The 12,476-nt window shown below is 31.5% G+C and overlaps 1 pseudogene across 1 annotated transcript in view; it reads left to right on the top strand.

The window, feature by feature from the left end:
• The first annotated feature begins 8,306 nt into the window (after nt 1-8,306).
• Nucleotides 8,307-12,476, top strand: part of LOC105421922 (uncharacterized) — a 31,094-nt pseudogene continuing 26,924 nt past the window's right edge. The window contains exon 1 of the transcript XR_016043004.1: nt 8,307-8,653. The product of XR_016043004.1 is annotated as an uncharacterized LOC105421922 (transcript). The remainder of the gene's footprint in view (nt 8,654-12,476) is intronic.

The following is a 12,476-nucleotide window of genomic DNA, read 5'->3' as shown; positions in this document are numbered from 1 at the left end:
AGGGTCTCTCATGCCTTTCTAAACCAATTTCTCTCACACCTCTCAATTACTATATATCATATAATTTCCACAATGTCTACTATAAGATATTTATTTAGATTTTAATTGATTGTACCTCCCTATAATTTTGGCTTTACTGGTAGCTCTATCTATCCACGTCTCTCTCCTCCCTCTCACTTTCCTTTTTAAATAAACATATAAATTTATTTACAAAGAGTTATCTCCCTCCCTAAATATGAGGAATGAAGATGGAAGCCAATGTATCTCCATAATTTTCTCTCTATCACTCTCTCTTTTAATTTTCTCTCTAGGTATTCTTTCTCCAATCAATATTCTTTTCAAGTCTATCTCTTCCAAATAAAAGTGGGGTGTGCTTCCATTGAAAGATGTTATCATATTTGAATGGGGAATCCTCTTAGATATGGAAACCATCTTAGATATGTATAGATAGCTTGATATGTACACATATCTGTCTCTCTTGAATTTGAGTTTGGGATATGTACTTATTTTAGGAATTTTGAACCAAAATATAGGGAAAAAATCTCTTACTTCTCAAATTAAGATATTCGAACAATATTTCTCTTTTTTCCTAAGTTTGAACCGAAATATAGGGAAAAAATCTCCTATTTCTCAAATTGAGATATTGGAACAATGTCACTCTTCTTAAAATCTCTATTTTTTTTGTCTTTTCCTAAAATATATACTCTTCACACATAAAATATTAAGAAATAATGGAGATCCTCTTTTCTCTAATATTCGCGCACAGATTTTAGGAAATGATTAGATTAAGAAAAGGAAAAAGTATATATAAAGTTGCAACCTTAAAATGTGGAATTAAAGATGCACATCAAAAATCCATCAAAAAAGGTTGTTTTAATGTTGAAAAACCCTCTGATTGATCATCTCAACATTGATATGTATGAATATGAAAAATAAATAATTTTATGAGTCCCAGAAATAGTGCATCTTGCAACAAATTATCTAGACCGTTCATTTTCAAGAATTTTATATGTTTATAAATCTACTTGATATTAACCATTTTGGGAGTTTAAAATTTCATAATTAGATATGATAATAGATTTTTAGATAATCTTAAAAATTGTTTACACCAAAATTGTACGTTATGATAAAATTTGGAGGTGCGCCTTAATTGGATTGTTTAAGGTTACAACCTTATAGAAACCGCACCCTAAAAAAATTATCTTATTTCTCAATAAGTTATGGAAACAATATCTCTCTCTTCTTAAAATCTCTATTTTCTCTCTCTTCTTAATATCTCTACTCTACAAGCACAAAATTTTAGTCTTTCTCTTCCCTCAAACATGAGGAATATGTCCTACAACATCTAAAACATTATGGTCCTTTTTTATTTTCGCGACATTTGTTCCCCCCTTAACTCTTGCTTAATAGTGTAGTATAAATAGATAAAACTATTTAAGAATCTAAATCCTTAGTTTTTTTTTAATCTAATTGAATTTCATGAGCTATGTGAGATAGACATTGTTCCTAAAATCTCTACTTTTTCTCTCTTTTCCTAAAATATATACTCTTCACGCATAAAATAGTAGGAAAGGGTGGAGATCCTCTTCTCTCTACTCTTCACGCACAAAATTTAGGAAAGTGTTAGATAAAAAAAAAAGAAAAAGTTTATATAAGGTTGCAACCTTAAAATGTAGAATTAAATTTGTTTAATAATGTAGTATTGATAGATAGATAGAACTATCTAAAAATCTAATTCCTTAGTTTTTTCAATCTAATTGAATTTCACGAACTATGAGAGAGATATCAAGCTACTTATTTTCTACATGTAAAAAAATCATATTACAAATTTGAAAAATATACTATCATTTTATTACTATGTTCAAGTTTATAATAAAAAATTAGAGCTATTCAAGAATCTAAATCCTTAGGTTTTTCAATATAAGTTTCATGGCCTGTTAGAAAAGAGATCAAATCATTTATTTTCTATATGTAAAAAAATCATATTACAATTTGAAACATATACTACTATTTTATTACTATGTTCAAGTTTATAATAAAAAAAATTAGAACTATTCAAGAATCTAATTTGTAGTTTTTTCATTCTAATTAAGTTTCACGCCGTGTGAGAGAGAGATCAAACTACTTATTTTCTATATGAAAAAATCATATATACTACAAAGAGACATACATCGTACCATTTACTTTTCTCTTAGAAAGAAATTTTCTTGCTAAAAAATCCTTATGAGAGATTAGTAAAGAAATGGACTTGAGATAAATATATAAATGCATTATTTTCTCATAGGATAAGGTGGGGTGTGATAGGTTTTTGGGTTGGGCGTGAGAGGTGAGGGTTTATGGTGAGAGACCATGGAAGAGGTTTTCTTTAAAAAGAAATTTTGGGAGGGTGAGATTGAGAGAGAGATTAAAGGAGAAAGCAATGAGTGAAATAGGGAAAATATTATAGGAGAAATTTAAGACAGGAGTTATCGAGGCATTAATCACAAATAGTGCAAGTTAGAAAAAATAAAAAAGAGTAGCATATATAAAAAAAGGAGATAACATGGTAGGGAGAGAGAAATAATAGGTTTCTTTATTATATGTTTTTTGGAGTTATTATAAGATAGATAAAATAAATAGAGAGATAAACAGGTTGGGGAGAGAGAAAGAAAAAAAACAATTGAGAGAGAGACATTTGAGAGGGAGATATTTTCAAAAAATAAATGGGAGAGAGATTTTATGGAAGAGAGAGAGAGAAATAGAAATTGTTGAGAGGAAACCGTAAATGATATAAATAAGGGAGAGATGATATATTTTAAAAAAATAAATGGGAGTTATTTTAGAAAAGAGAGAGGCAAAGATAGAAACGAAACCATAAATGATACAAATAAGAGAAAAATAAAAGAGAATTTAAAAAACATGTAACATATTTAAAGAACTATGTAAGAGGGAGAGAGAGTGAGTGAGAGAGAGAAAATAGTGTTGGTGTGGGGGGAGGGGGATTTATTACTAAAGAAAACATGGGGGGTAGATAATTTATTAGGAAGGAGGAAAGATGAGACACATGTCACAAAATCGGGAAAATGTGTAGGAGGGAGAAAGAGAAGAGAGAAAATCATGTGGGTGAAGGGTGAGATTTATTAGGGAAGAAGAAAAATGAGACATGTGACACAAAAATAAAAGAGATGGAGAGAGAGAAGAGAAATTCATGTAGGTAAAGGGAGAGATTTATTAAGTAAGTGCAAAAATAAGAGACGTGGCACAAAAATAGAGACGGTATCCCTCTTGCTTAATGCATAACTAGTGTTACGCACGTGCGTTACACGTGATATGATTTAGTTATAATTGAATAAATTTTCAATTCAAAATAAAATTTTCAAGAAGGCATCATTTGATTATTAAGTTGTTTTTAATTAAATAAGAATGATTCATTATGTTTATGTTAACTATTTTTTGACAAATACTATTAATTGATTTAAAATATAAAAATTTCATTATTTCTCACTAAATTTATATATTTATCACTATGCAATCAAAATAGCATAAGTAATATTTAATTGAAATATTGATTAGTAATTGATAATACTATGTAATTATTACCTTATGTTTTCCCTACAAATCACATTAGCAAATAATAAAAATATCATAATAAATCAAACCAAAACCCTTTATTTCACTATAATAATTCAAAGCAAAATCCTGAAATATTTATTCTAGATCTAATACCCTAATATATAGGGATCTAAAATTGCTAAAAAAATCTACATGCAAAAAGTAAACATTGACTTCTATATCCATTATTTGCCACATTTACCCAAATGCCCTCCAAAAAAAAAAAGATAAAAAAATAGTGAGCCCTTTTTTTCCAAATAAAATATTAATGTTACAAATTATTCAAGCCCAACAATATAATACATCAAAGTAAATCTCCTAGATCGGATGTTTAAAAATCCCTATTAAAATAATATATAAAAAGTATTAAAATTAGTATAAAAGAATCAAAGGCGACAACAAAACTCTAATTTCTTAAGCAATAACATAAATCATACTTTGTATGACAACATATGGCATTGAGATTATTATTCTTCCCCTTAAGTACCTACATGCTTACTCTAAAAAAACTCCTATTAACAGTTTATCACTTTTCAAATTTCATAATGTTTGTATGTATATGTGATCTAAACTTAAAAAAAAAACGGAAGAAAAATATTCTTCCATGATCAAAACCTTAACTTGTACATCAATGGATCATAAATATCACGTGTCTGACCTACAAAAATATTCAGCACAAAAGACGAGAAATGCAGGTACTTACTTGTTCCTCTTGAAGGCTTTTAAAAAATAAAACGTAGCTAACAAAAAACCAATTCAAAACAAAGACAATAGAAAACATGAAAGTCAAATAAAAGACATATAAGAAATAATAGATAATTAATGCACACCTCATACATACTAAATCGAAAAAAGCATATTAATAATATCAATTGCATGGGTACCAATCTCATAAGGTTTTGAATCTGTAACGTAATGCACGTAGATGAAACCAATCTACAAAACCAGTTCAAGATATCAATACATGTATCAGTACCTCTAACTTAGAAACTACAATCTAGATAATATATTGTCATTGTCATATGCACGAAATATCAATACTATAACTATAGAAAAGTAATACTAATGACATTAAAAAAAAAACCAAAGTCAATAACACATTGTATAAAGAGAGAGAAGAGATAAATTAAAGAGGATGATAAAGAGAGTTTGTCGGAGATATATGTTCCAAATTTATAAATTCACCGTATAGAGATAGAAAAGAGAAATTTAAGATGATGATATAAATCGTTTGTTAGAGAGAGAGAGATAGCATGTTTTCTAAATAAGCACATTTTAAAATTATACATTTATATTTATCTCTGCCTCTCTCTCAATGCTCTCTCTCTTCCACGTACTAATTTTGGGAACCTTATCTTTCTTTTTAGATTTATCTCTCTTTATATCATTTTTTTATGATCTCCACACACCAATTTTAGGAACATTCTCTCTCTCTCTCTCTATCATTCTCTCATGATCTCTAAGTAATATCATGTTTCCTAAATAGTCTCATTTTAATAAGTAATATCATGTTTCTTAAAGAGTCTCATTTTAAATGATCTCTATGAACCAATTTTAGGAACTTTAGATTGTGGGAAGGGGGAGAGAGAGAATGGAGAGAGAGATGATAATTATGGAATAAGAAAAAGACCTGGCGTAAACATAACGAGGGTGTTTCTCTCCCATAATATATAAAGATAGGTAGATAAAACTATTTAAGAATCTATATCTTTAGTTTTTTTCAATCTAATTGAGTTTCACGGACTGTGAGAGAGAGATCAAACCACTTATTTTCTACATGTAAAAAAAAACTATATTACAAATTTGAAAAATATACTATTATTTTATTGCTATGTTAAAATTTATAATAAAAAATTAGAACCGATCAAGAATCTAAATCCTTAGGTTTTTCAATATCTTTGAATTTTACGACCTGTGAGAGAGAGATCAAATCACTTATTTTCTTCATGTAAAAAAATCATATTATAATTTGGAAAATATACTACTATTTTATTACTATGTTCATATTTATAATAAAAAATTAGAACTATTCAAGAATCTAATTCTTAGTTTTTTTTAATCTAATTAAGTTTCATGACCTATGTGAGAGAGATATCAAACCACTTATTTCTCATATCAAAAAACCATATATACTACAGAGATAGAGACATATATCATATCTTTTACTTTTCTCTTAGAAAAACAGTTTACAGTTAAAAAATCCTTGTGAGAGAACAGTAAATAAATGAACTTGAGAGAGAGAGATGAATACATTTTTTTTTCATAAGATAAAGTCAGTGTGATAAGCTTTTGGGCTGGACGTGAGGGTTTATGGTGAGAGAGGATGGAAGAGGTTTTCTCTAAAAAAAAATATATTTGGGAGAGAGAGATTAAAGGAGAAAGAGATGAGTGAAATAGAAGAAATATTATAGGAGAAATTTAAGATGGGAGTTATCATATAGATGCATTAATTGCAAGCAGTGCAAGTTAGAAAAAATAAAAAGGGTAGCAAAAAAAAAAAAAAGGCTAACGTGGTAAGAAGAAATAAATAGGTTTCTTTATTTTATATTTTTGGGATTTACTGCAAGATATAGAAAATAAAGACAGAGAGACTTTTGAGAGGGAGATATTTTAAGAAAATAAATGGGAGAGAGATTTTATGAAAGAGGGGGGGAGAGAGAAACGATGGAGAGATGAGACATGTGATTTATTATGAAGGATGAAAGATGAGACACGTGACACAAAGCAAGGGAAAGAGATTTAAAAAAAGGAAAAATATCTCTTTATCCCCAATTTTTGACTTCTATATCTCATTAGACCCAATGATTGAAAATATTACTTGTAAAAAAAATGTCTCCATCTTTTTATCTTACAACCCCGTGGATCCCTTTTACTATGAATTTTTTACCTAAAGAAACACTAAAATGATACTCTCTCCAAAAGTTTTTCTTTTTTGTTAGCATTTTTTCTCTCTCAACTCCATCTCTTTTTAAAAGCCAAAGTTACAGAGAAGTTCCCTTATCTACATCGTCTCTCTCTAAAAATTCCCCTCTTCAAAGAAAGTTATGCTAAATCGGTACGGTCAGTCTCATACTTTGATATGTCTTTACAAAGAGAGTCGATGTAAAGAGGGGAGATCATTTTTAGAGAGATGAGAGAGAGATGTTGTAGAGAGGGGAACTTCTCTGCAACTTTGGGTTTTAGAGAGAGATGGAGTTGTGAGAGAGATAGTGATTTGAGAAAAAACGTTAACAGAAAAAAAAAATTTTTAGAGATGGTGTCATTTTAGTGTTTCTTTGGGTAAAAAATTCATGGTCAAAGGGATTTAGGGGTTGTAAGATAGAAACGATGAAAGCCTTTTACGTATGAATAATATTTTCAATCCTTAAGTCTCATGAAATATAGAATTAAAAAATATATAATAAGGAGATATTTTTCCATAAGAAATTGTGTAAGAGGGAGAGAGATAAGAAAGAAAATTATGTGGATGAGGGGAGAGATTTATTAAGGAAGAGAAAAAATGGGGCACATGATACAGAAATAGAGGAGAGGGAAAAAAAGAGAGGAAATCATGTAGGTAAAGGGGAGAGATTTATTAAATAAGAGGAAAAATGAGACACGTGATAAAAAATAGAGGGGGTATCCCTCTGGCTTAATATATAAAAATAGATAATTATTATTTTTAGTTTTCAAATTTTTTTTTTATATTCATGATTTCCATGTTAAATATTGTATATTATATAAAAATTTAGATCAAATTAAATGTAAAAAATATATTTATTGTGAAGCCCACATTTCTACAATATGCGGGCTAGCCGTGTAGAAATCGTGTCCTTATGCTTTATATTAACATAATCAAATGAAATTGTTTAATATGTCTAGATGGGGAAGTCAAAATTTTTGTTTGTTTTTCTTTAAGGAAAATGCTTTTATATTTCCCTTACTGCATAGAAGACATATGCTTCACCCATCTCGCCCTCTAATTTAGATTAAGTGAGTCACTGATCATTTGATCTAGATTTGATTCGTTATAGTATTTTATTTTTAGTTTTTTCTACAAATTATATGAACATAAAATTTGGTACGTACCATCTTCCTAACGGGGTGCACCTAAAAAAAAAAAATAAAAACAAATTATTGATAAAATATAATAACCAAAATACCTCTTAAAACTTTGAGGGTTATTTTTTTCAGGGGTATTTTACTTATTTTGTTTTATTGCAAATATGTTTTTTATATTTTTTACCAATACAACTTTAAGAGGGGTAAATTTTATGGAGTAGGGAAATCATAGAAAGCTTGCCTTTGTTCAAATAGTAACAAACTTTTTATGCTATATACTTCCTCTTATCCCATCGTCTATTATGAATTGATCGCTGAGATGTCTCCAATAACAATACCACGTCTCTATACTATTTTTTTTTTTTTTAATTTTACAAACTATTTTGACACCAAATTTTAGACATCCATTTTTTTCTTAAAATTGCATAGGTAAAAACTATATAAAAAAATATTATTAATAAAATAAAATGACTAAAATACCTCTCAAAGTTTTAAAAGGTAATTTAGTTATTATATTTTATTAAAAATTTATTGTTAATATTTTGTTTAAGTACACGCCATAGAGCCCGCGTATAATTTATAAAACAAATTAAAAATAAAATACTATAACAGATTGATCAGACGGTCAATGGCTCACTTAACCTAAATTTAACGGCCCTAGTACATACGAAATGAGTGGTTCTCCGAAAGCTCCGGGGGTTGTCTCGACCTAAGTATTATACCGTCAAAAGGATTCATGACTGGCTATATATATCCCCTTTTCTCCAAGCCTTCTCTTGTCTGGTAACCCGCGCGCTCTCTCTCTCTCGATCTCTCTCTAACGTTAAAGGCTCAAAAGCCCTAACCTCCTCTCCTGAAACCCTCAAAACTCAGATCTATCAAAACAAAAGCCGTAGACCATAGTCCCTCAAAGAAACATTGTCTGCCTTAATCTCCAAGCTTGCAGATAGTACAAGGTTCAAGATATTTCAATTTGATCAAACCGGAGAGTACTTGATCACGCCAAATTGTCAAGCATCAGGTGCACTTTTGATTTTTATATTTTGTGGTGAGATTTGAAAGGATATTGTACTGATTTTTGTAGTTTTTTTGGTGATATTGTGCTGGCTGCAACTTTTCGGTGATATTGTACTTATTGTTGTAGTTTAATTAGTATTTTCAGTGATATTGTAGGATTTTGGGTGACATTTTTGCTGATATTGTATTGATTAGTAACTTGCTTTTGGTTATATGAAACTGATTTCTATCTCAGGGACTTTCCATATGCAACTGTTTTCTAGTGACTGGCTGCAGTCAATTTTGGTGATATTGTGCTGATTTTTGTTATGTGGAGGCTGCAGCTTAGTAAAGAGATGCATACTAGTTTATTCCTTACTTTTTATTTTTAATGGTTAAGTGGTGAATAATGGTAAATAGATGTGCACTGGTTTTTGCTTTTCCTGCATATTTGAAGCCACAGATTTAAATAGATATAGGTAGGATTTTGATTTAATGGTTTTAATGTTTTTTATTTTATTTATCTGGAAATCTTATGAATACTGTATTAAAGTCCTTTTGCAGATTTTCTCTGAAAATGGAAGTAGGTGGGTTTTGAATTTTACGGTTTTCAATTTCACAGGTTTTTTATTTAATTCCTATGTAAATTGATCTAGATAGGGTTTTTACTTTCCTTTTTCTTGGATTTTTTCCAAGGCTATATTCTCTAAAAAACTTGTATTTGTGGGTGGTGTTGCGAAACTAATTAGGTTGTAGTAACCAAAGCTTCTTTAACTAAGGTAATTATAAATGGTTTTAGGGAAATTGCTTTAATTTCCATTGTTTATTTGAAGAAAAAAGGAGTATTTTGGTTAACATGATGGACACTTGAACATAAGTTGACGACCCTACCTAGGCTACCTCAGTACCTTGTTACTGTCGTTGTGATCATTGAACACGTCAACAAAAGATCCAAGATTCTAGAAGATTAGAAATCTTATCTTGTGATTCTATTGAATGATTTGGTAGGTTAAACATGCAGAATGGGGGACAAGTTTCACTTTGAAACTTGAAATTAGTTGAATTTTGAACTTGATATTTTAAAATCCTAAGTATTTTTTGAGTTCTAAACCTGACCCGTTACTACAAATTAACATAACCGGGTATGCGAAATCAGTCTGTACAAGTAGGAATGATTGCTTTTCCATAAAACAACTCATATGCAATGGGTGTCATGCCAAGGCTATTAGGTCTCAATATTAATTTATAATGCTTGAAAATAGAAAATAACAAAAAGAATAGCTATACAGTATGACCCAAGGCCGAATCCCCCCTGTTAACTACCTTAGAAATCAAATTTATTTTTTGAATATCAAAAATAGGGGAATCGTATTTTTGTGAAATAATATTTTTGACCATCTTTGTAATCTCCAACATTTCCAGTACTTTCCCCATTTTCATGTGTTTTTACCCAATCTTTTCCATGGTTTCGTTAAAACCTTATTTTCTTGATATAGCAATTATGGTTATCAAATGTCTTCTAACCTTGAATTGCATTAAATAAGTGCGGTCATTTACTGTCCAATTAATGGTTTGGATGCTTACAAGGTAGGTTTTGTTGATATATTTCAGTAGCGTCATGTGGATCATAACTGTACTCTCCAGATGCTCATGATAGTCATCACTATCCAAGTTAACAATTTGTTGATTGGATGGCTATGAATATCTGATGCAGGATATTTCTTAAAAATAAAAATAAAAATAAAGGTTGAGAGAATATATCTTCTCTCTGGGTTTGAAGGGAATCCACCCCAAAAGATCTTTTCAATGAATCGACTTTTTACTTAATCACCAATTCTCTGCCCTTTACAATGAAGGGGCTTCTCGCCTTTAAATACACTTGAAAGAAAAAATAAATAAATAAAAAAATCCAAAAAAATAAGCTCTCTCTCTTTCTAAAACTCACATCCCTACTTCCCTATTTTCTTTCACCTGAAGCCTCCATATCTCTTCCGTATCTCCTTATTTTCTCTCACATGAATCTCTATCCTTTTTAAATCTTTCCTAAAAGATTAGTTCCTAATCTATTCCACAAAAGCCTCTTAAAAGAACAACTCATATCAGATTTTTCTTTTTAAAACTAACCAATCCAATTGCTACTATATTATCAAAATAACTCGCACACTAAATCCTCCCACTTAAGAACTCATCCACTAAAATCCTCCCTCCTCCCACTTAACAATTAACACACCAAAATCGTCCCTCCTCCCGCTTAATTTATCCTAGTGCACTTCCTATTCCTAAGCTAAGACAAAAATAACAATAAAATTTTGAATTTTCCTAATTTTTTATTTGCATCATTCTCCCTAGGTTGAGAGAAGCTCGACCTCCAACTTACCAAATTCAAATCTTTTAGAGGCTTTCCCACCATTCCTTGTGGTACTTTTTTTTTTTTTTTAATGATCCAACTGAGAAGACACTTGAGGGGAGGAAACAATCCTCCACATCGTAGTTACAGATCTCCTCTTCCTCAACGAGGATACAGTCCTTGTAGGAAGTTTCTTGAAGAGGTTACAGTCCTTGCAGGAACCTTCGTTCAAGACACAACCCCTCTCTACACAAACGTCGTATTCATCAGTGAGACTATAGCGTTTACTTCTCCAGTTACCCCAGAGACACCAGATATTCAAAGCCCATCTACCCGACCTTCAATGTGCTGCGCGAACAGAATCCTACCTTTAACTACTACTACAGAGAATTTATGAACCACAACCATCCTCAAAACCCCAACAAAAGTCACCATCACCATCTACAACGTCCATCTTCCAATAGGCACCAACGTTACCCTCAAGTAGACCTTTCATCCCGAATACCTCTCTGCTCATCAAATTAGACCACCTCCTCTCCCATCCCCTTACCTTAAGCCCAATCCCCCCATTCTCGCATAAGTTTATGAGGGACAACCCCCATATCCTGAATCATCTAACGCCACCCCCCTAATGCCTCCCCCTCAATATTACCAACTCACCCTACTCAATACCCAACCGCACCTCTTCTTGATAATGAGCACCCTTCTACTGTATATCCTAATATGTTTGCCCAGGTAGTTGCTTCCACCCCGGAAAACACGTTGCACAACCTTGACAATCACAAAATAGTGTAAAGAACTCCACCGATTATCATATCTCGGTCCATAACCTCGAATCCCACGGTCGGCTCTTCTCTAACTGTGAGAGTGCTGAGCGACTCTCGTCGAGAAAATTCCCTTATAGGCACTTTCCTGCCTCAGCACAGTGACATCAAAGGGATTAATTTGTGGTTGCAACTTGTCTTTAGTGACCCTCATGTCGTTTGCAGGCTTCTCTCAAATGGTAAGTATCTCATCTCCTTTACAAACAAATTTAAACCGGTTATTCCTCCCAATCCCACCTTAAGCTTTAAAGGTGGGATTCTATCCCTACAAAAATGGAATCCTTCAATGGGAGCCCAACAAATTAGTAAATTTTGGATTACATTAGAACGAATTCCCTTCCATCTTTGGTCTAACAAGGTCTTTCAAATCCTAGGAAATAGCTGTGGGCAATTCCTATCTATCCATTGGAAGTCCATGGGATTTCTTCCTTTGGGACAAATTGTCATCTTAATATCTATTGAATCAGTAGACCGAATCCCCAGTTCTCTGTCCTTGCACTTTAATGGCCTCTCTTACAAAATTTCAGTATCAGTCCAGGGCTTGGATTGCCATACTCCTCCCCAGCCGGACCACAAAGGTTCGACTATGGTCCAATGAAAATCTAGTGGAGCCTCCTGTGCTCTGGGCCCCCCATTTGCTGCTCCCAAGCCCACTAGGGACAACAATAGCAATTTGC

This window comes from Amborella trichopoda, chromosome 10 (assembly GCF_054954075.1).
Source record: "Amborella trichopoda isolate Santa Cruz 75 chromosome 10, AtrichopodaSantaCruz75HAP2 v2.0, whole genome shotgun sequence".
Taxonomy (NCBI): domain Eukaryota; kingdom Viridiplantae; phylum Streptophyta; class Magnoliopsida; order Amborellales; family Amborellaceae; genus Amborella; species Amborella trichopoda.
The sequence above is the reverse complement of the archived record's forward strand: the minus strand, read 5'-3'. Positions and strand labels throughout refer to the sequence as shown.